This window comes from Heptranchias perlo, chromosome 10, assembly GCF_035084215.1.
Source record: "Heptranchias perlo isolate sHepPer1 chromosome 10, sHepPer1.hap1, whole genome shotgun sequence".
Lineage (NCBI taxonomy): Eukaryota > Metazoa > Chordata > Chondrichthyes > Hexanchiformes > Hexanchidae > Heptranchias > Heptranchias perlo.
Window position 1 is genome coordinate 50,593,238 of NC_090334.1, and position 26,012 is coordinate 50,619,249.

At 42.1% G+C, this 26,012-nt stretch overlaps 1 protein-coding gene across 3 annotated transcripts in view; it reads right to left on the reverse strand.

Moving 5' to 3' along the window:
* kif26ab (kinesin family member 26Ab) overlaps positions 1–26,012 on the reverse strand; it is a 176,284-nt gene that overhangs the window by 65,919 nt on the left and 84,353 nt on the right. The window lies entirely within an intron of this gene.

A 26,012-nucleotide genomic window follows, 5' to 3' on the forward strand; every position in this document is an offset into this window, starting at 1 on the left:
TAAGAGCCAAATGTAATTTGGCCTAGCAAAACAGATGTTCAATGTCATCATCACCTGTTTAACAAATCAACTCACTTGATTCTAATCAAATTCCATAAGAATGTTCTGTCAGGAGACTAATATAGGCAGATTCAGGCAGAAATATGGCCAGCACAATATTCACTTAATTTCTCCCTAGCAGAGTTTCAATTAGACTATAACTTGCTGAACAGCTTCAGCAGCTGAGTCCAAGGCTGCTGAAATCTTATTGACACCATAAAAGCTGAAATCAGCCGCCTGTCACTATACAGCCAGATGGGCTACTCTGGTACATACAGTACATTGTGATCTAACAAGTTATTAGCATTTCAGAGGATTCACATTCCTATGGTACATGGTAAAATGTATAGTAATGGTCACTTTTGTAGCTTCCCATTAATTACTATATCAGTTATGTTACTGGTTTACTCAAGAGGTGCAAACAGCAGGCAAACACAGCATCCCATAAATAATTCGGCACCATAGTGGCTCGTTAAAGCAGCATAGCTCAATGAAACAAAACATGAAAGCACTAATGCATTTTCAGATCTCAGATGAAAAATTAATTTTGTCAATTCATCACTAATCACACATTCAAGCTTTACAGTATTGACAGTAAAGTGGATTTGAAAGTTCACCTTTCCTACAGGGCACTTATTTGATTAACAGCAGATTGTTACCACTACAATTTTTTTTTAAAAAGAAACTTTCAAAAAGAATTATATAAGTCACCAGCATTTCTCCTTTGAATTGTGCAAATATGTTTTGCACGCAGTATATCAGCATGCAAGTGGTCAGTCCTGGGTAGAAATGACAACTGTAGCCTCTGGAGGTTCCAGTCCAAATACAGACAAGAAATACACAAGACCTGATGAAATAATTATTACTTCAATAAAGTCTAGTGTAGGATTTCCCTTGGGAGAGGCTGTGAAAGGAAGCAGGATGTAAAGGCTGCATTTGCACATCTACTGTTCATTCAGGCAGACAAAGGTTAACCTGCTGCTACTGCAAGTTTCTATGAAGCAATCTCTTACAGCAGAAAGCATATTGCAAGAAAAACTAACATATTGCTCAGTATGATAACAAATAACAGTCAAGTATAAGTATTCTGATATAAAAAGACGTAGTGGATTTAGAAATTAATTCTCCAAGTCCCCTTTTAAAGAAAATTTTTGATGTATTTCATTATTTTTGGTACTGAAACAGTATTTAAAAATATTAAATTACTTTTCTCAATTATCAGTGGTAGCAGGATTTTTATTTTGGTAAAAGATTCTACAAAGTCAATTGGATATTTAAAGGTAATGTTTGAATATTACATACACACTGGCTAAACGCGCACTGGGTTTTCTGAGCCAGCATTAAGTCAGTATGACTGCATTTGAACGAGTTCCACCTCTGACATCAGAAAAGCAGCAACAATTTTAAATTACAGCATTACCGTGAAGATCAAAATTGCAATTGCAAATCAGTGAAAGGTTTTAAACAACAGTAAAAAAAAATGTAATATTCCATGGGTTCATTAAGGGGGGTAGTAAATGTCATATTTTATACAAACTCAAATAATCCTAAAATTCTTTTATTCGTTCGAAAATCCTGAAAGAATCATCTACTAAATATGATTGATAACCAATATAATGAAGGTGTCTGGAGTCAACTGTTGTAAATCAATACAGGAAAAGATGCTTGAATTTACTTACAGTTCCCTCCAATCCATCATCTAGTTAGGGTTTATAACCAGCACATGAAGCCAATAAACCACAACTTTCCCATCCATTTTGCTTTGACACTCCATTATCCAGGATGTGTAGGGACAGTCTGGTCCAGCAGCAATCATTGAAGTTTCCACATGATTACACGGTGACTTCTGATAAACCGCTGAGCTCAACAAAGACACTGCAGTGGTGCCGAACACAAGTCACCAAGATACATAAATAGCTCATCAGGAGAAGCATATTGTACGTTCTCTCTGCCTTGGAAGATTTTTTTTTAACATGTTCAGTTTATCTTCCTCCTTAACTTTTATCTTTAGCTGTGGATTTCTGACTCGGTTTCAAATCTCCCTCTCTGCCTGATCCCCATGTATCCAAAAGTTGTATTAACTCTTAGACGATGAACAATTCAGCCTCTCTCCGGCACCTTTATAAATGCTCACCGGAGAGCTAAACACTAATCCAGCCTAATCTCTGCTTACTCAAGAAACAAAAGCTCAGGCGTGATTTGTCCCGTGCCTCTCTTGTCCAAGGCTCCTCCTTGTCAATATCTTCAATGAGCAGCTTTCAGTTAATCATGATGCAAATTAAAATTTCTCCATTGCTTTGACAGCGAACTGGCAGCTGTCCTTGATTTTTCCAACTCCCCTCCCATTCTCCGGTGCCAGCTGAGGTATCAATACATTCACACTATGTGATCGTCACTTCTCTGATTCCTTCTACCCGCCACTCGCGTCAGAAAGATTATCATGAATTCTTCATTAGCCAGAAAAGAAATTTCTAGTTCCTTCTGCCCTCAGACTGTGCTGGAACATGATTCTGCCTCTTTGCTACTGTTTTATGCAAATCATTAGCGATGGTTAGTCAACCATTCTAAAAGCATTCCTTACTTACTTATAGTCTTAAATAAACATTACTAAATACTCGACCACAAAGCTATTCAGCATTTTTGTGCAAATGATTTGAATTACGAGCTTTTGTTCCAATAGAGAAAAGCTGCATTATTAAAAGTACACATTTGTTTCTTGTTGTAAAGATCAACTTTGGTTTTCAAGTTAGGTGGGCTGGTGTGAGAATTTAAAAAATATGTATGGTCAGCTGCCACTCAGCAACATGTGTTGAGAAAATGGCCATTGAATACTAGCCTGGACCTACACATTTCTAAAGCAATACCAATGTAAACTTCTTTTTGTTTTTCAAATGGGCTCAGAGATCAATAAATTTTATAGCTTTAGTGACCTCTGCATTTTATTTAGTAACGGCTGCTACTCCACTGGCTCAGGCATTGTGCCGTGGTTATAATAGGGCCCATTGCTGTAAATCCAGACAAAGCATATTGAATTCATATTGGCAAATCTGTCTTGGTTATGGTGAATGCTCTCAGTAAAGCAGCTCCACAACCAATTTTTTTTTTAATCCATACATCAAAAAGAACTTACAGCTGAACCAGGATAGCATCTGAGGGTGGGAAGAACAGAGTGTTTGTGCCATGATGGCTGGATGTGACAGGTATAATGGGGGTGATTTGCCATCAAATGTACTGCTTTATTATACTGGGAATTACATAAAACTAATCCAAAGCAGTTTTACAGCAGTTTGGAGCGCACCATCATCCCAGGTAAATTGTATTTAAGTAGTCAGACTTAAGCCAATTCTAGGACCAATATGCTGTCCAAACTTCATGCAACTTATAATTACTGTACGCATTGGTGGGAAAAGCACAACAATGATTGTTAATAATCAACCTTAAGTATATGCATTATCAAAGTTTTCAGATAATTACATCTATATTATATTACAGATCTTAACATTTGTGCGCACTTCCTGTCAAGTTTTCTTTTAGAAATTCTTAGGCCATTTCCATTGTAAATGCGGACATATGTAAACTTGTCATGCTGTAATTATACTTTCCCCTTGTGGAAGTGCTGCAGTGCCACCATTGGCAGGAGGTTATAATTACAGTATGACAAGCTGACATTGACAGTTCCATCATAAATTACTATGTCCACATTTACAATGGAAATATAAAAATAAGGACAAAATGTATGACTTTAAAATGCCCTGGCCCAATTATCTCTGCTCTCTAACCCCACTTCACCTGAAGATTACATTCGATCTCAACTCCCTATGCTCAACTCCATAGCAAATCGACTAGTTAAACATAAACAGTATTTTGAATTTGGATTTTTATATTGTATTCTCTTAAAAATGTATAAATACACCCAACAGTGTTACCTATCCTATGAAATGATGAAATAATAGTGGCACTTATCCCACTTTCCAGGTCGCAGCAACACTTTATGAAATAAAAAGAATTCATGTATTAAAATTAAATTCCAGGTAATTCTATCTAAAAGGATGGATAAATCCATTTTGATATTTTTTTTCTCAGGGAGGGGTAGGAGAGAATTGTAACACATTTCCTTAGTAAGTGGCTAAACTCAAGCTCACAAACTAGTGGTACCAAAACAATAGTTAAGTAGATCTGCATAGCCTTCTGACTCCCACCAGAAGGAGCGGAAGAGGAAGGACTTTTAAGAATCAACAGAAAAGTAGGAATATAAACAGAGGCTTTACTTGTATTATTTTTTACATGAAATCTCTGGAGCTGTAACTAAATGGGTAATATCCTGCAGTAAATGTATATTCTAGCTTTGGTCACTTTCCTTAAGTTTAGGACTACAGTTAGGTAGAATAATCATAAATAGAATTTCTCATGAGTTTAATATTTTAGCAACTGCACATTGCTCATTAATAGAGGGTTACATTAAAATTTGGTTTAATAAGGGGTGAAATATCCAATCATAGATGGTAATAAGCCATTTTCAACATTTCCAATTACAAAATCTAATTTTCACATATTAAATCCAATTACAGTCTGGGCACAGTAGGTGAGAGGGCTAAACTAGGAAAATCTTACAATCAAGTCAAGTAATAATATAAAAATGCATAATGATTATTGTTATTGTAAAATTCCTAAATAACAAGATTTGTCCTCACATTATATCCAATGATAAAGAGCATAGATCTGCATCTTTAAAATTATATATCTACTCACTAGATAGCTCAGTGAGTAGCGGAGCCATACAGACCACAAAAGTCCTAGATTTGACCTCTGGTTTGCAATGAATTAGCTGATCTCAGCCAGGGCAAGGATAGGAGAAGTACAATTGGCCTTAGTGTGCCCTCACTAGCCTCCCCCTCCCCCCTTGACCCACATAGATTAGGGAGTGAAAAATTGTTCAGGGCTCCCACTACTGATCAATATTCAGTGATCCCTGCAGTTAAATGAGGACAGGATCGGGCTGCACTGCAATGACCCCATGGTTGAATAGCCTGCCACTGTTCACTGTTGAGGCTCAAACATCAATAACAGCCACTTGGAGAAAATATCAGAATAACTGGTGCCCGTGGAGTCTCACCCCAGGAAGAAGTCAACATCTTCAGCAGAGAAGGGAAAAGATTACCAAAACAAAATATGTCTGCTTATACAACTAACAACAATAACTCACATTCATATAGTGCCTTTAACATAGAAAACATCCCAAAGCACTTCACAGGAGCGTAATCAGACAAATACTGACATCGAGCCAAGGAAGGCGATTATTAGGACAGGTGACCAAAAGCTCAGTTGAAGAGATAGGTTTTAAGGAGGGTCTTGAAGGAGGAGAGGTGGAGAGCTTTAGGGGGGGAATTCCAGAGCTTAGTGCCTATAGGACTGAAGGCACGGCCGCCAATGGTGGGGCGAAGAGAGTGGGGGATGCACAGGAGGCCAGAGTTGGAGAAACGCAGAGTTCTTGAAAGGTTTTAGGGCTGGAAGAGGTTATAGAGATGGGGGGGGGGGGGAGGGCGAGGGCATGGAGGGATTTGAACACAAAAATGACAATTTTAAAATCAAGGCTTTGGTGGACCGGAAGCCATTGTTGGTCAGCACGCTCAGGAGTGATGGATAAGCGGGACTTGGTGTGAATTAGGATACAGGCAGCAGAGTTTTGGATGAGCTCAAGTTTATGGAGGGTGGAAGATGGGAGGCCGGCCTAGAGAGCATTGGAATAGTCAAGTCTGGAGGTAACATAAGCATGGATGAGGGTTTCAGCAGCAGATGGGCTGAGGCAGGGGCAGAGATGAGCGATATTACGCCTTTGTGATGGAGAGGATTATGGGGTCAGAAGCTCAGCTCAGGGTCAAAAAGGACGCCGAGGTTGCAAACAGTCTGGTTCAGCCTGAGACAGTGGTCAGTGAGGGGGATGGAATCGGTGACGAGGGAACGGAGTTTGTGGCGGGGGCCAAAGACAATGGGTTCGTTCATCCCAATGTTTGGTTGGATCCTTACTCGTTTCATACATGTGAGCTATATTCTGGACTCTCCACACCTTTTACCCCAAGACAAGAAAAAGATGGAGGGTGGAAAGAAAATACAGCTTTCTTCAGGAAACAAGACTATGCACTTTCAATGAACAAAGGAATACTTACTCACCTTATCCTTGATGCTCATGGAATGTCAGTTTCTTTAACCTTCATTTCCCAGACTTTAGAGGACAGATTTATTGCACTTGGGCATAAAAGATCTCACGATACGTAAGGGTGAGGAGGGTGGGAAGGATTGCACAAGTGTACTGGAGTCGTCCTGATTTTCTGTCCGTTTAAATTAATGGACTAAAAAGATTGGGCAGGCTCTATTACAGGCATGTTCCCCTCCCCATCTGAACTTTCCCTGTGCGCTGCATCCAGGCAGCCTTTTATGCCCATGCGCAATGAGAAAAATCTGTCCCTAGATTCTTCTCTAACCCTCAATTTTTCCTTTTTTTTTGCCTTTCCCCTTCTCTCCTCAAGATAATGGACTTAGATTTGTGTAGAGTTCCAGTACCTTACCCGAGTAGTCATTCTTCATGTACAAGCCCGGTAAGTGAGTGTTAATGAATTATTTGACTATGAGGGGTTGATTTTAACTCTCGTCGCCTGGCAGAAACCAGGTGGAGAGGCAGTTAAAATGGAACGGGGAACTTACTCACTCCTTTCCCGCCCCAATCTGGCTGACTGCGGTTTTACATTGCAGGCGGCAAGGACATCCACCCCAACCTGGCGGGGTCCTCTTTAAAAAACGTAGATCAGACTCCGATGGTGTCATCGTGACCTGATCTGATATTTCAACCTGAGGCCTAAGCAGTCAATGCTGCAACAACCCTTTGCGTAAAAAAATTCTTCTAATCTTTCTTCTTATTGTCTTTCTCTATTCACTATCAAAACCGTTCAAAATTTTGAAAACCTCTATTAAGTCTCCTCATGGCCTTCTCTGCTCCAATGGAGATGGTCCCAGTATCTCAAGTTTCTCTTCATAACAATAGTTTCCCATCCTTGGTATTATCCTGATGAATCTATGCCATATGCTCATTATGGCTTTAATGTCCTTTCTATAATTGTACACCCAAAACTACTCACAGTACCCTAACTAATATTTTATACAACTTTATCATTACTCCTATACTCTTGTACTCTTTGTCCTACTTCGAAATTTAGCAGTTATTTCATAAATAAATAAAATTAAAAACGGAGAAATGGCTAGTTTACAAAAATCTGAAACACTTGTCTGGAAATTTATTTTGAAGTTTTCGCAATGGCACAAATCACACTGGCCGCATCTAATTATTATTTATTATCACCAAGGATTGAATTCAGCAGTTAGCACATCTCTGCCAAATTACATTTTCTTCAAGTGGCACAAATGCCCTCCAGTGCAAAATACTCATAGTGACTTCTTCTTAAGTATGATTACTTTAATTTTGCCAGTGAGATTCCTGCCTGCCATCTAGTAGCAGTGTAAGATTTGTAATAATAAGCCACCATCTTCTCAACAGTAGGTTTCCTTCCAAAGCAGAGCTTAGTGGATTTTCTATGACTATTTCGGATATGCATAATAACAGCAAGCTCTCATCAGATCCACATGATGTAATCGGTGTTCCAGTTCAGATTCATGTGAGAGGAAAGAAAGATAGTATGATGATTTCATGAGCCATGCAGAAGTCAGATTCCACCTTAGGCAGGAATTTTAAATGTGTTTTAGCCTCTGCCTTTATTTCTAATAAGGATATTTTTAAGAACTAAGATATGAAGTTCAGTTAACCTCCTAGCTGAACTAGAGCCATCAGAATGGGATTTTTCATGCTGGAAAGGTCAGATAAATTATAGCATACTAATATGCTACCACTGGCAAACTTTGCCACAGATATCTGCCTCTTATTGAACATCTAATGTTCCAGTTATATTAGGCTTTTCCTGCTACATTTACATTTGAAGCACCATAAATGCAGCATGAAAATCTCAACACACAGCCACTGTATCCAAAGCAACACTGACTGTGTTGACTCCACTAGACACAGCCAAGATGGTGAGTCAGGTCCAGGAGGGGGTGGGGCAATGTGTTGGCTCCAGTATAACTCCTGCATCTGCTCCAGTGCCCCATAATCTAATTCACACCCTGGAGCGACCCTATACCTAGCTACTGGTACATGTCTGACCTCTTGGGTTAATAAAGAAGCTCTGCTGTGTTGACATACTAGAGGGGAGTTTTAACCCATCCCACCCAACGGAAGCGGGGCATGCGTGCATTTAAAACAGCTGTGCAAAGACTTACCGCCATGTTCCCACATAATTCCCACCCGCTGCCATCTTAACTGGGCCCCTCTGTTTTTTTTAAGGTGGCTAAGGAACCTGCCTGTATCAGGCAGGAGCCTCATTAACATCTGGTAATCAGGGTCCTGTTCATACCACGATGGTATTTTAACGGCCTACTGAGCAGGTGGCCTTTGGGCCTTACGATTTTGACCTGCTCAAAGTTAGCCAGCTGCCTCTTTCCACCTGTTTTACACAGGCAGCTGGCTAGCAGGATGTAAATGAGGCCTGGCCATTAAAATCAGCTGCAGACTCCGCAGAGTCTCCCAAGGGGAAAGACCATCGGCTCCATCCCCACCATCGGCTCCATCCCCACCCCAGCTTCCCGCCCGGGAGTTAAAATCCACCCCAATGTGTGGGCATTGGGCACTCCAACTTCCTGTGACGTAGAGCCATAAACTTATTGGCTGCCTAAGTCAAACACCTAAATGAACAAATAGTTAATGGTTGCGGCTGGTGATTCGTCACAGCAAAATATGCTAAAACTAAAGGGACAATTGTGAATAAACATCAGGAAAACCAGGCTTCTGAGAGCCAGGCCCAAATATAATTCTGGCTCCTGCTACTCCTTCCATCCCAACTCCCAACTTCGTTCCCACTGCTCTCCCTTCATATTTGCCCATGATTATTATGGTAGGTTATAAAAATCACAGGATTTGTTACAGCATGTCACTGCATTACAAATCACTAGCCTTGGGCAGATAAGACTATCTTTAACATTATTTTTGAACAGCTCATTCAAATTCTGAAGATCCATAATGGATCTCACAATCCCTCTCTGTTTTGTAAAATATTAAATAGCAGATATTGAACTTCCTCCATCTGCCTTCATAGAAAATATAAAGTTTTGTATCTAGCACATGAACGTTGCATCATACCTTAAATGTGTCACACTTCAGGCCATCACACCTCAGGATGTCACACTGTCTCCAGGACAAAAATTAGTCAAGTGACTGAAATGAGGGCTTATCTGTTAAGCCACCAATCAAAAATCTGATCAACTAAATCCAAACAAATCAAAAGTGGTTTAATTCAGTCAGCAACTATCAATGAGGAGCAGGTAAGCAAGAAAATCTGAGCAATCAAATTGTTTAGTTTTTTTGTTTATTGTTCATTAAGCATGAGGTGTCAAAAATCCAGCCAAATAACTACTTCAGTTAGTTTTCATCCTTCATTTATTTTTTCACTCAGGTAGGAGTACAGAGCTAGAAATAATAGCCAAGGAATTGGACCACGCAGTGCCCATTTTTCAGATGCTAAACCTCGTAAGCCTCCAATATGGTGGGATGTGTCCTCCACAGATTTTCGGGAATATATGCAATCTATATAAAAAATTGACAGGTGACTTAAAATAGCATTTAACTAATGCCTTACCCATGGGTAAGCTAAATATAGAATCATAAAAAGATTACAGCAGGAAGGAGGCCATTCGGCCCATCGAGTCCGCGCCGGCTCCATGCGCCTCCAATCAAATTTGTGACATGTCCTGTCTATTAAATTAATTCACTTTCACTTTATATGAAGTGATAAGATTGTTTCCATTGGTCAGTGTGATGGAATTCTCTGCCACAAACCTTTGTTGAGGCAGATCAATAAATTGTTTTCAAACAAAATTAGACCTTCCTTGAAGAAGAATATTATTAAAAGGTATGGGGAGGGGCATGCAGGAGAGTGGGGTTAGACTAGGACCTAAATTTTCCAAGTAAACCCCGGCAGCTGAGAATCCTGCTTGCAACACACCCGCAATTTTCCAATGTGTACTGGATGAGGTTCCTTACCACTGGCATGTATTCTAAAAATTTAGGCCTAAACATCCAGTGAAGAAAAACACAACCACAGACTTGTTGGGCTGAATGGCCTATTTCTGCGCTGTAACACTCTTAGGATTCTCTTCATATAAACTACATAGCATTCAGGAAGAATGACAGAATATATCTGTGGTTCCACTTAAACATTTTATTCATTCATGGGATGTGGGCATCGCTGACAAGGCCAACATTTATTAACCATCCCTAATTGCCTTTGAGAAGGTGGTGGTGAGTTGCCTTCTTGAACCGCTGCAGTCCGTGTGGTAAAGATACTCCCAGAGTGCTGTTACATAGGGAGTTCCAGGATTTTGACCTAGCGATGATGAAGGAACGGCGACATATTTCCAAGTCAGGATGGTGTGTGATGTGGAGGGGAACGTGCAGGAGGTGGTAGAATCATAGAATAGGTACAACGCGGAAGGAGCCCATTCTGCCCGTCGAGTCCATGCCGGCTCTCTGCAAGAGCAATGCAGCTAGTCCCACTCCCCTGCCCTGTCCCCGTAGCCCTGCAAATTTTTTCCCTTCAAGTAATTATCCAATTCCCTTTTGAAAACCACAGTTGAATCTGCTTCCACCACCCACTCAGGCAGCGCATTCCAGATCACAACCACTCGCTGTGTAAAAAAGTTTTTTCTCATGTCACCTTTGGTTCTTTTGCCAATCATCTTAAATCTATGTCCTCTGGTTCTTGACGCTTCCGCCAATGGGAACAGTTTCTCTCTAGCTACTCTGACCAGACCCTTTATGATTTTGAACACCTCTATCAAATCTCCTCGCAACCTTCTCTGCTCTAAGGAGAATAACCCCAGCTTCTCCAATCTATCCACATATGAAGTCCCTCATCCCTGGAATCATTCCAGTAAATCTCTTTTGTACCCTCTCGAAGATCTTCATATTCTTCCTAAAGTCCGGTGCCCAGAACTGAACACAATACTCCAGTTGCGGCCGAACCAATGTTTTATTAAGGTTCATCATAAACTCTTTGCTTTTGTACTCTATGCCTCTATTTATAAAGATGTTCCCATGCGCCTGTCACCCTTGTCCTTCTAGGTGGTAGAGGTCGCGGGTTTGGGAGGTGCTGACGAAGAAGCCTTGGCGAGTTGCTGCAGTGCATCCTGTAGATGGTACACACTGCAGCCATGGTGCGCTGGTGGATGGGGTGCCAATCAAATGGGCTGCTTTGTCCTGGATGGTGTCGAGCTGTTTGAGTATTGTTGGAGCTGCACTCATCCAGGCAAGTGGAGAGTATTCCATCGCACTCCTGACTTGTGCTTTGTAGATGGTGGAAAGGATTTGGGGAGTCAGGAAGTGAGTCACTCGCCACAGAATACCCAGCCTCTGACCTGCTCTTGTAGCTACAGTATTTATATGGCTGGTCTAGTTAAGTTTCTGGTCAATAGTGACCCCCAGGATGTTGATGGTGGGGGATTCGATGATGGTAATGCCCTTGAATGTCAAGGGGAGGTTGGTAGGCTCTCTCTTGTTGGAGATGGTCATTGCCTGGCACTTGTCCGGCGCGAATGTTACTTGCCACTTATGAGCCCAAGCCTGGATGTTGTCCAGGTCTTGCTGCATGCGGGCACAGACTGCTTCTGAGGGGTTGCGAATGGAACTGAACATTGTGCAATCATCAGCAAACATCCCCACTTCTGACCTTATGATGGAGGGAAGGTCATTGATGAAGCAGCTGAAGATGGTTGAGACTAGGACACTGCCCTCAGGAACTCCTGCAGCAATGTCCTGGGGCGGAGATGATTGACTTCCAACAATCACTACCATCATCCTTTGTGCTAGGTATGATTCCAGCCACTGGAGAGTGTTCCCCCTGATTTCCATTGACTTTGATTTTACAAGGACTCCTTAATGACACACTCAGTCAAATGTTGCCTTCATGTCAAGGGCAGTCACTCTCACCTCACCTCTGGAATTTAGCTCTTTTGTCCATGTTTGGACCAAGACTGTAATGAGGTCTGGAGCTGAATTCACAAGTGCTACCAGTATATGCTGCTGCCTTTTGATATAATCTCAGCTTTCAATGTGTTAATGAAATAACATTCAGTAAGAGCTGCATCCTAAGTCTTAAAGACCTGCATACCTACTTATAGCAAGCCACATGACTGATTTTGCGACAACACTCGAGAAAGAACGCTTTCCTGGCTCTTTCACTTTGCTTGTACCTTCAGTTATCTGGGCCTAATTGTGAACACGCTGAAGTCCCAATTGGAATCCTCCTAGAGCATTCCAGAAGGCCAAATTTCCTTGTCAGCAGAATGCTTTCCAGACATCAAGAATCAGAATGGGACGTTGTTAGAAATTGAGAGCAAGCCTTACAACATTTCCTACTTCAAGATTAAGGTCAGTACTTCCATAGGGAGACAACACTGCAGTGATAAAGCTCATAAACAAGCAAAGGATGATGTTTTTGCCATACTGAACCAATACATAATCCTAGCACTTAGGACTCCGGTCTCTAGCCTTGCCTTTCTGTGCAAGGGCAGCAATCATGTTTTGTTGGGCCTATTCATATTTGATGAGTGTTTACTCAACTTGATTTCCAATAATGCTTCTTGCCATCAAAAGACAACTCTAAAATCGTAATGTGAAAATTTGAATTAGAAGTGTTGCTGAGTTCTTTGTTTGTAGATTTCATACCAGGCATTGCAGCCTGACTGTTTCTGCCATTTCCTTAGTGGATACAATGTCTCAAGCTAGAGGCTTGTAATCATCTTATTCCTTATCTAACCCATCTGGTACTGTGCAAACTTTGCACAGGACATCTGCAATGCAAGTCATGAAGACTATCTTTTAGGTAAACTATATTCTCTGGAGTTTAGAAGAATGAGAGGTGATCTTATTGAAATGTATAAAATTCTTAGAGGGCTTGACAGGGTAGATGCTGAGAGGCTGTTTCCCCTGGCTGGAGAATCTAGAATTAGAGGTCATAGGAGCTGGATGTCAGCAGGGGTGGGGGGGGGGGGGGGGGGGGGTGTCAATGGGCCTGTGGGAAACCCAGAAAAAAATTTCCTTCCTTTTCTCGAGCAATCACAACGTAATTGATAATTATTAATGTGGCTTCCAGGTTTGGCACCTCCAAGAGCTGTACAGCGGGCGCACTGCACACTCGAACAATATGCCAGCAGCTAGAGTATTTAAAGGGCCATTGCAGGAATGGCTTTGGTGGGAGAGAGAAGTCATCTATGAAAATGGAGCAGCAGAGGAACAAGCCGCGCCAAGGTTCAGTGACTCCTCATTTGAGGTGCTGCTGGCCGGGGTGAAGAGGAGGGAGACGCTGTATCTGGCGGACAGGAAGAAGCGTCCTGTCCCTGCCACCATAAAGGCCTGGCTTGAGGTGGCAGAGGAGGTGACCAGCAGTGGCCACATCTCCCGCAGTTGGGTGTAATTCAGGAAGCGCTTCAATGACCTAACCAGGTGAGGAAAAGTGAGTACAGTTACTGATACACCTGCATTCTAAGGTGCACATCACACCCCCCACCCAACACACACACACACACACACACACACACACGCTGAAGACTACTCCATCACATCACTCCGCACACCCACTTAAGGCTCATCATCAACTTACCTTCACTTTCTGGGCACGTCCTCACCTCCCCATTTGTGCACCCAGCACTCCCACTCACCCCAATCTTGATGCAATGTGATCATTCTGTCATGTAGTCACCCTCTGATGCATCTCTCTCAATGTTAGCCTCAACTAAAGCAATTCATCCATCCAGTGACCCCATCACCCTCACTCACTCACACCTGAGTGAGTACCTTCTCCCCTTTTGGAGAAGAGAGCGCAGAATGCATGGGAGAGGGCGAAGACTGGAGGGGGGGCCACCACAAATAGTGGTCCTCACAGAGGCGGAGGAGGAGGCATTGGAGATAAGCGGATGGTGGAGTGCCTGGCCGTCGTGGAAGCAGAGACTGGCACCCCGCAAACGTCTGGCGACAGAACTTTAACATTCATCACACACAACATGAATTGATGTTATTAATGTTTGACACGAAGAATAGAAAAACAGAATATTTTTGAAATGGTGAGAAACTATTAAATGTTAATGTGCAGAGAGAATTGAATGTCCTTGTACAAGAAACACAAAAAGTTAGCATGCAGGTACAGAAAGCAATTAGAAAAGCAAATTGAACATTGGCCTTTATTGCAAAGAGATTGGAGTACAAAAGTAAGGACGTCTTACTAATTGTACAGGGCTTTGGTGAGACCTCACCTGGAGTACTGTGTACAGTTTTGGTCTCCTTATCTAGAAAGGATATACTTACCTTAGAAGGGTTGCAATGAAGGTTCACTAGATTAATTCCTAGGATGAGCGGGTTGTTCTATGAGGTGAGGTTGAGTAGAATGGGCCTATACTCTCTGGAGTTTAGAAGAATAAGAGGTGATCTCATTGAAACATATAAGATTCTGAGGGGGCTTGACAGGGTAGATGCTGAGAGGTTGTTTCCCATGGCCGGAGAGTCTAGAACTAGAGGGCATAGTCGCAGGATAAGGAGTCGGCCATTTAAGACTGAGATGAGGAGGAATTTCTTCACTCAGAGGGTTGTGAATTTTTGGAATTCTCGTTGATTTTTGGACGCTAGGGGAATCAAGGGATAGGGGGATCGGGCAGGAAAGTGGAGTTGAGGTCGAAGATCAGCTATGATCTAATTGAATGGCAGAGCAGGCTCGAGGGGCCATGTGACCTACTCCTATTTCTTATGTTCTTATGTTGCATACCTCAGTAAGGTCATCACAACATTACATCTGTGATGATTCTTAATATTTCCTTATGTTCTCTTCCAGGGCCTTCAAGGACTGAAGTCCTGGAAGAGGGCAATTCCTCAAAGGAATTCCCTACCTCTGAGGGTGCATCATCACACCTTAGCAAGCCATCCACCACACAGATACTCACATCACTGTGGGTCCTATTAGTGAGTTAGTTGAGTTGTCACCTGGTGAGTCACCACACACAAGTGAGCACGAGCAAACACTCAGAGGCAACTGTGGAGAGTCCGCGTCGGCGGCAGAGGCAACTGTGGAGAGTCCGCGGTGGGTGCACTCCTCTCCAGGCTCTGCTCAGCTGGACACAGATGCAGAACCCCGGGGGCCATTCTTGAAACGGAGAATGATCGAGGGACAGCAGCACCTTTGCAAGGTACTGAAAAATGTGCCACACACAATCTCCACAATAGCGGATGGGATGGAGGAGTGCACCTCCAGCATTAGTGGAATTGGGACACAGGTAAGTACGGGAATGTCTGCGATGGACAGAAGGCTAGCCTCCATTGAGCTTCAAGCACAGCTCACAAATGAGTCCATTCAGACCCCGATAATGGCCATGCAGACTGGATACCAACATGTCTGCCGCCTTAAACAGGCAGACAGATACTTTAACCGTGGCCTTAGGACACATCAGAGATCTGCTCCAAGCTGTTGTCCAGCAGAGTGGTAGGAGTGATGTGGCTGTGGCCCAGGAGAGGGATGATGGTGAAAGGGGACATGGAAGTAGGGACGCCACTCAAAGCACTCCCACGTCTCACCCATTGCCACCCGCTCAACCAGTACCTGCAATGCTGCCTCCTCTCCAGATAGCCAAGTCGGCCCCTGCACAGGTGCAGGTGGAGCAGTCTTTGGCGGGGGCCTCATGGGCTCCAAAACCCAGAAAGCGTAGGCCAAAAGCATCTAAGCAGTCAGGGCAGGGATCTGAGCAACCTGCCACTACCTCTGCTGCAGTCACAAAGAATGCACCACGTAGAAGTGGTAGGAAGAGAAAGGCTAAGGTATTGTAATCACAAATGGCGTCTGACAGAATGTCATGTTTTTCATTTATATTTGATTTTGTTAAATGCACATTAAATGTTATAATTCTCACCACCACTGCCACGTCTTGAATCCCTTTGGTAAAAGCACCCTTTCATGTGCTTCATCATGAACGGCGAGCCTTGTTGCCACCCTTGGGTGCATTTACAGTGGGTGTATGTGTGGTTGTAAGAATTTTTTGTGCTAGGTATTGGTGGGGGGTGGAGGGGTGGGGGGGGGCGGGCTGGTGTTGGTGGTGCTCATTCCAGGTGGTCTGAGAACTTGACTATCTTCACTTTGCAGATCTCCTTATGAGAATCTATCAAATATGAGTAACTCCCTGGCATCACGAGCAGCCAGGGGAGCCCCTGCTCTGCCGATGGCTTGCCCATCCTCCTTCTCCTACTCCTTCTTCTCTACGGTGATGGCAGATGTGGATGCTTCATAAGCACCTGGGACCTCATCCACTGGGATCCCGCTCTGTTGAGCGATGTTGTGCAGGACCAACAGATGACTATTATTCTACCCACTCTTGCTGGTGAGTACTGAAGGGCTCCTCCAGATTGATCCAAGCACCAGAAGCGCATCTTGAGCAGTCCTATGGCATGTTCAATGTCAGACCTGGTGGTGATGTGACTGTTGTTGTACCGCTGCTATGCCTCGCTGATGGGGTTTCTCAGAGGCATCATGAGCCACGTCTGCAGGGGGTACCCATTGTCTCCAAGGAACCAGCCCTTATGTCTGTTTTGTGCATGGAAGAGGGCCGGGATGTTGGATTTGCACAGAATGAAGGAATCATAGCAGCTGCCAGGTAATTTGGCACACACCTGCAGAAACCTCCTCTGGTGGTCACAAACCAGCTGCGCATTGATGGAGTGATATCCCTTTCATTGATGAACAGTCCTGGCTCATGTGGAGGTGCTCCGATTGCTACGTGTGTGCAATCAATTGCACCCTGTACCCATGGGAAACCAACCAGAGAGTGGAAACCCACTGCCCTCTCAGTCTGGCAGATGTTGTCAATGGGGAAGTTGACGTAGTTGGATGCCCTGGCTAACAAGCCATCCGTGACCTGTCATATACACTTACGAGCAGACGACTGAGCGATCCTGGTGATGTCATCAATGGCGCCCTGGAAGGGTCCGGAGGCGATGAAAAAGGAGGGCAGTGGTGACTTTAACTGCCACGGGCAATGCGTTGCCACCAGGCCCAACCAGGAGCAGCTCTTCATGAAGGAGCCTGCAGATATCTGCGACCACCTGGCGACTCAATCTGAGCCTTCGTAGACACTGCTCCTCAGAGGGGTCCAGGAAGCTCAGCCTCTACTTGTAGACCCTCTCACAAGGGTAGTGCCACCTGCAACATCAGCCCCTCTGTCATTCCCCTCTCTGCTCTTCTGCAGGTCCTTGTGGTGCACCTCTGTCTTGTGGAGCTGCTGGTCCCAGAACTGCACGCCATACCTGCCGCGGATGGTGATGTGCCTTCCCCTCAGATTTAGTGCTGAATACAATGATTGCGCCCCCCACCCCCATCCTTATGATGTCAGTTTAAGGGGGTCCAAAATGTAGGAAAATATGTCTGAACACAAGAATTCTGAGTCTGATCAAAGAAATCTGAGTCTAAACACTAAGAACTCCCAGCCAAAGGTTTGTCTGAGAGAACTGCTTGCCCTGCTGCAAAAACTCACCTTTTATCCCCATCTGTGAAACACTGATACAAATGTCCAAACGGCTGCCGGCTGCAACTCGCCTCCGATTCCATGGCGTGTTTCAGAGGCCACGGGAGACATGTTAAGGCAGAGTTAAAATTCTTTCCCTGCCTCAATACACAAAAAATTAAAATTTAACAAGTTTAAGTATCTTAATTACTCTTTAAATATCGGCCCGCCGGCTTTAATTGCCAATGGGACTTCCGGCTTTATGAAGCATGCATACGCACCCAGATGCGTCTGGGTCAAACACGGAAGTCAGCGGCTTGGAGCCAGGATTCATTCCCGCTCCTGAAATCAATGATTTTGATAGACTCCCCATCCCCAACCCACCCGATCTTAGGGGCTATAATTGTGCCCATAGTCTCAAGATAAGGGATCGGCCATTTAGGACTGAGATGAGGAAAAATTTCTTCATTCAGAGGGTTGTGGATGCTGAGTCGTTGAGTATATTCAAGACTGAGATTGATAGATTATTGGACACTAAGGGAATCAAGGAATATGGGGATAGGGCGGGAAAGTGGAGTTGAGGTTGAAGATCAGCCATGATCTTATTGAATGGCGGAGCAGGCTCGAGGGGCCGCATGGCCTACTCCTTCTCCGATTTCTTATGTTCTTATATGCCTTTTACTTTCTAGATATGCAGATTCCCTCAGATCTCAAAAGGCACTGTATTGATTATATTTTCCATTATTTTATACATGAACTTTGTTTTAAAACAAGAATTCAACTAAACTTGGAATTTACAGACATATCCTTCAAAATCTGTTAACACTAGCGGTGTGCTGTCATGACATACTTTTCATATTTTTATACCATTTCTTTTACAAATTAAGCAACATTAAATTAACAATTATAATTCTTAATTTAGGAATATAAAAGTGAAATGATGACATAATTGCTAGGTTACTATGTTACCAATTAAATCCTACTAATTGAGTAGATTATTACACCATAAAATTAAACTTAACTAATTAATGGAAACCCAAGATTTAGACATTTATATGCAAGTATTTTAAAAATGGCCACCTTTAACAGAGATTTACAAAACTATTTAGAATACAGTTACTGTTAATTGCTTTCAAAATGTGTCAATAATTCAGACATTTGCTTCTTGCTGAATTACCCATAACACAAACTACGGCAGCATTTATGGGTGTTTCAACTTAGTTGTTTGAGAATGCACGTTTTTCATTCAGCAATTACTACTGCCCATGGACTAATTGCTGTTATATCAGTATTTATCACCCTAGCCTGTTCTTCAATTAAAGCAAGTTAACTGCAGTATTCTGAAGCCACTGATCACAATTGCTGTGCGACAAGAAATGATTCTTACAATTTCATTGCATATATAGTTCCTGTTACTTTATCTAAGAATTTCCCCCAGTTAATTGAAAAAAATGATTTCAGTGGAGTGCTGCGCTAACCTGAATCAGCTGTCAAAAGTTTCCTTTTTGTAACTGTTAACTTGATTAGCACATATTATAAAAGAGAACACAATTCAGAAGTATAATTTTCAAATTTTGATTAAAAGAATTCTAAAAACAGAAAAATACATGTCCTAAACCTTTATTATTCTTTTCAAGTTACTACAGAATTCTTTCATGCATTGAAGGGATTGAAAATGTGAAGCAGTAAAACTTAATGGTTTCAATTTGGAATAACACACTTGGCATAATCCTTGAAATGAAACAGTTATCAAAAGCTTGATTCTCGCTGAGATTTGTATTGCCTTTCATTGTTTTCTTTTTCTTTTCTTACTTTACACTAAAAGAAACTGTCAAACTGCGAGATGTGCTATAGGCCAGAATCATTGGCAATCCCCAAAGGATAACAGTGTTATCCTTTTATGTCCACAAACAAGGAACCTAGCATTTGTGCTAAGCTTTTTACATTATTCTTAAGGCTTATGCTTTTCCCCTTCTTATAATTACATCTGCACCGTGCAACTTTGCTTTTTTCTCTGCATTTCACTTAACCTGTTTTATGCTTAATAGGAGCTGTCTTTTAAGATGCTCTGGAGAGTTCTTTCTTCACAGCAAGCCACATGGCAGAGGATAGTAATATATGGCACATCTAGAAACACTCAAAAGATCAAGTGTCAAGGGAGGGTCCCTAACCTGCTCCTCCGGGCACTGAACAACTTCACAATTTAGCGCTGCTGTACAACGCACATTGAGGTCGTAGGATTAAAGAGAAGGAGATAGATGAGATGATTTTTAGCAATGTGTGACTCCAACTGCCAAAGGAAGAATGGACCACAGGGGTACTATAATACATTGATTGCTGTTTTCTCATTAGCATTGGATTTGTCAAAAGGAATCTCATAGATTTCATGAACACATGGCAATGTGGTTAAATCTGATCATTGTAAAGTAGATTACAAATTTTCCGACACAGTATAATGTTCAATTGAAGAAGCTGATTTTTGACCACTATTGTCCTTACTATTTCCATCTAACAACTAAATCATCAAAATGCACATGTTGATATAATAAATTGAAATACAAATTTGAAAATGCCATCTGAAGCAGCACAGTTTGCAGCCTTAAAAATGGTTTCTTATAAACGATGCCTGACATAGCTTTGCTGGTACAGCTCTATCAATTCATTGAAATGGATTTAACATTAATTTAGCGTTTGCCTCTGTTCAAATCATTCTTAGCGCAGTAACCTGCAGTTTGTTACTTTATTAAATCCTAGCAACCACTGTATTATAGGAACAACTGCTATTATATTAACAATAAAACATGGCAACCAATCCCAAACTCAAAACTAATTGTATCAAGTTAGCACTATAAAAGGAAATGCTAGGAAATGCCACCATGATTGTTATTGTGTCTCCAGTTCCACTTATTGTTTCCTTAATTACCCATCAATACTGACAACAAATAAACAGATGTCCTAACAATACACCCGCTAGCAATGTCTGACCTGACCCTTCTGTGAGAAACAGACCTGTCACATCTTTCACATGATGATTTTATCAATGTAGCAAAATCCTAGCTTTAATTACCATGGTTATAGCTATATTTCTATGAGCCAACATGATCCGTACTGAGGCCATTGTGCTTCTTATACATCTTTCATAGTAACTATAGGGGTTATCAGGTTTGTTTCCTGTACATTTACATAGTAACTATAGGGATCACCAGATTTGCTTACTGTACATTTAAATAGTAACTATAGGGATCTCCAGGTTTGCTTCCAGTACATTTACATAGAAACTATATGGACCTCCAGGTTTGTTTTCCATACATTTACATAGTAACTATAGGGATCTCCAGTTTTATTTCCCGTACGTTTACATATTAACTATAGGGATTTCCTGTGGCTTTGCACAGGGTAAGCAAATTTCCCTCAGACTGGATTCCTGGTGTTGCAGGTATAGTTATGGGAATCTGCAGTTTCTGGAGCTTACGAACCGCCATCTGGTGGTAGAAGTGGGAAGCTGCACAACTGGCTGTGCGTCACAGTGGTGATGCTCAAATAAGGAGAGTACGAAATACCTAACAAATTTATAGATATTATATGTGCAGAAGTGGTGCTAGGACCCTGCAGCAAGTACAATTGCACAGAGACCCGACCCAATCAGGGCCCTGAGCGGATCCAAAGGGCACCCATGCAATAGTAATAGCAGACCCCTGACCATTTTGTTAATTATTTTTATATCACCTATTGTAAACATACCTTTCCATGACGTATGTGGATTTGACACCAGATTACGTAGGTAGCATTTAGTATCACTGTCTCGTAAAATGTAGAGGCCCCAAACCGAACCTTTGCCCACAACCCCACATGGCAAACTCTACTCCTATATGTAATACAGTTCATATAAATGGCCAATTTTGTGAGGTTCTGCACCCCTGGCAGAGCCTTATATTACGCATACACTGGTCATAACATTTTACAATGCATGATTTCGGGGGCAAAAATTTGGCTACACTACAGTCAAGCACAGCTTTATTTAAACAGTATATAATTATTAAAATAAGATCTCCCATGCCAAACCTCTCAACTTTCAGAGAGACACACAGACCCATTCCCTAGAACTACTCCCAGGACCCAACTCCTTCAAAAGCCCTGGCCCTCTTCACACACTGTCCCCCACAAACCAACCACAGGCCACCACCCCTCCCCCCACCACCCCGGCTGCAGATCCTCCTCCCATTTTCTCCCAGCTTGAATCCCTAGACCACCATTTTCTCTTTCGTCCACACGTTACCCCAGTTCCCAGATAGCACCTTTAGCCTGCTCCCAAAACTCACCTCCAACCTTGCCCATACGGCATACGGTTACCATCGTGCTGCATGCCTAGGCTTTTTAAAAAGGCAAGGGCTAGAAACCATGTACACCACTAAAGGGATATGGTAGAGAGACATCCATTGAGATTGAGAGTCATATAGATGAGAGAGGAGACACACTGGAGGTGAGATTTGGAGGAGGAAAAGATAGATAGAGAGCCAGATGCCACAATGATAAAATGTGTGAGAGCAATGCATGATGTTAAGGGCGAAAGTGAGGCTACACCACAGTCATGTGCAGGCTTGAGAGAAAGAAAAAAAGTTGAAAATAACTTGAAAAGCAGAGGGAGTGACACAGAAAAAATTAAAAAGAGTAGAACGAACACCTTGATTTTTAAATTCTCATCCTTGTTTCCAAATCCCTTCATGGCCTTGCCCCTCCCTATCTCTGTAACCTCCTCCAACCCCCTACACCCCTCCGAAATCTCTGCGCTCCTCCAATTCTTGCCTCTTACGTAAACCCGATTTTAATCGCTCCACCGTGCCTTCAGTTACCTAGGCCATAAGCTCGGGAATTCCCTCCCTAAACCTCTGCCTCTCTCTCATCCTTTAAGACACTCCTTAAAACCAACCTTTTTAACCAAGCTTTTGGTCACCTGTCCTAATATCTCCTTACATGGCTCGGTGTCAATTTTGTTTGAAAATCATTCCTGTGAAGTGCCTTCGACCATTATACAATGTTAAAGGTACTATATAAATGCAAGTTGTTGTTGTTGTTGTTGTCAGAACATAAGAACATAAGAAATAGGAGCAGGAGTAGGACAAACATTCCATTGAGCCTGCTCCGCCATTCAATCAGATCATGGCTGATCTTCGACTTCAACTCCACTTTCCTGCCCGATCCCCATATTCCATGATTCCCCTAGAGTCCAAAAATCTATCTATCTCAGACGTGAATATATTCAGTGGCTCAGCAACCACAGCCCTCTTGGGCAGAGAATTCCAAAGATTCACAACCATCTGCGTGAAGAAATTCCTCCTCATCTCAGTCTTAAATGGCCGAGCCTGTATCCTGCGACTATGCCCCCTAGTTCTAGACTCTCTAGCCAGGGGGAACAATCTCTCAGCATCTACCATGTCAAGCCCCCTCATAATTTTATATGTTTCAATGAGATCACCTCTCATTCTTCTAAACTCCAGAGAATATAGACCCATTCTACTCAACCTCTCTTCATAGGACAACCCTCTCATCCCAGGAATGAATCTAGTGAACCTTTGTTGCACCGCCTCCAAGGCAAGTGTATCCTTCCTTAGATAAGGAGACCAAAACTGTACACAGTACTCCAGGTGAGGTCTCACCAAAGTCCTGTACAACTGTAGTAAGACGTCCTTACTCTTGTACTCCAACCCCCTTGCAATAAAGGCCAACATGCCATTTGCTTTCTTAATTACCTGCTGTACCTGCATACTAACTTTTTGTGTTTCTTGTACACCAACATTTAATAGTTTCTCACCGTTTAAAAAATATTCTGTGTTTCTATTCTTCCTACCAAAATGAATAACCTCACATTTCCCCACATTATAATCCATCTGCCACCTTCCTGCCCACTCACTTAGCCTGTCTAAATCCCTTTGCAGACAGATACAGGTTACGTGACTGTTGGTTCCAGAGTGTAAACAGCCAGTCTCTTGGTCATAACCACGATTAAAAATGAAGTTTGTTAAACTGATGGTCAGTCATAGAAACAAAACTTACATCTGAATGATAAAGGCCTGCATTTATAAAGCACCACCTTACACCTCTCACAAACATCTGTTTCATATACAATCAATCAATGCACTATGGGGTAGAAATTAGTCAGGCCCATTTTTGGTCCCAGACTCAGCACTTCATAGGCAGGCCTGAGGCCTGGCTGAAATTGGGCTTTGGACCTCATCCAAATGATGTGGACAAGTTGCTGCCACCTGTCGTGCCTCCGCGAGCAGCTCACCCATTGCTGACAGCCAATTTCGGGCAGCTTACCTGAGGGCTGATCCCAGCCAGACAAGTGCCAGGAAAGGGGAAGTGGAGAAAGCAACAGGAGGGGGCCGATTGAGGCCTGCAGCAGCTGTCAGGAGTGCTGTGGGGCTGGGAAGAGCCTCCTCCTCCTTCCAGCTCCACATGAATTGTTTTAAAAATTAAATTGACCTTTTTGGTGGCGGCCACTTGCTAGGTAGCAGGCCCGACACCTGCCCAATTTCCAAGGGGTCCCAAAACAGGCATTAGGTCCATCATTACCATATGAAAGAATGAGGTGGCAAGGTCCTCAAATGGGCGCATCATCATAGATGGCATATATTTGGCAATTAGGTCCCCTCACACCAACCCCATGGCTAACATGAATTGAAAGGGCTTCAACTCTATTATTGTCCTGTAATGGTGTTTATTAGGTAGGGAATTGAAGGATTTTAATTGGTTATTTTCTATTTTGTTACTCACCAATCAGAAAGGAGGAAAACAAATTGAGGGACTTTGATACCTGGAATTAAAATAACAATATTGATCACAGCCACAAAACTTATTGACAGATGAATGGAAATATAGATCGATAAGGACCAATATAAAACATATGTGTGAAGATCACTGTAGTACCAAAGCAAAACAGATGTGGTAGGTTCTGGTTGTCAGAACATTTTCTCTTTAAAGTAACTAATATAACCTGAAATACAACCCACATGGAATTTCAAGCTAAATTTGGTAAAACATAAATAGATACAGCACTTCAGAAGTCAATTTTACACTATTTGATGTGGGTTTGTTACGCAGGAGCACATTAAATTGGCAGAAGGTTTGTTCTGCAGAAGTGCCGTTGACAAAACAACAGATTAAACAGTATCACTAACAACAGAAGGACAGAGATGAGAAGATGAAAAGGCCGATTTTATAAATTGCAGTATCAGCCATATCAGAAAATCCTGGGTGCACTGCCCACAATTTTCTCTCCATTAAAATGAATAAATGGCAGACAAGACTCCCCACTGGGAGCACGCCTTTGTAAAATCGACCGAAAAATGTCACAACTGCGGTGAAGATAGTTACAATTGTAGACACAATAGCAACTGGTCAGTTATCTAAATACAACATTTGAAGTGAATGTCTGGACAACATGTATTATTGTTCTGTATGAACACCTTTTGCAAAACTGAATTTTTAGAATTAATGCAAAATGTACAGAGCCATAAGAAATTTCCCCAAGCTTTCCATAGTTGTCTTCATTACGATGAAATTATCCTCTACACAGTTTAAGCATTATCAGAAATTTCTGCACCTGTTGCAACAATGACAGCTGATACTTTAATCTTTTTAAGTTACCTCTTTGTTTTATTTTTAAAAAGGACATACCTCTACAAACAAATGTTTTCCATTTTCTTTGCTATTGTGCTATTTTTAATTAATTTTAGGGCCCTGCTAATAGGGCCCATGTCTTTCTCCCCTTTAGCTTAGTATCAAGCTAAAATTTCTATGCGCCTGACCTCCATTTGCAACAAGTACATCTATCTAATTTATGCAAGATTGGTCAGGCGTTGCTGGGGATGTAAAAAAAAAATGAAAAAGCCAAAAAATATTCTTGTACAAAAATAACTGCACTAACACCAAGATATTGTGCAATTTTAAAAACAAAGCCTCTCCAGTCTTCTTGTTGGTAATATTTGTATATCTCTCTCAATGATATTACTCACCTTGAAGAATTTTGGGCTATTTTCTTCTTGCATTCTTGTTTTGCAGTGTAATTATCATGTAGGCAATATAATTTTTAGCAAATAGTGATGATTTGGAAGTTTCAACGGTTCAGAGAACATGCTAAACCAACCAGAACTAAATTAATCTGACCTCTTTCCTTTGCTAACTGAAGCCAGGTTTCTCATCTTAATACGTCTATTACTACACAATGCACTTGCATGATTGAGAACGGGATTTAAGCCCCATTTGGATTACAGCTAATTGTATTAAACAGACAAGGCACTTTTCTTTCAAATTGGCCAAAACAAATAAAGACGAAGAATTGATTA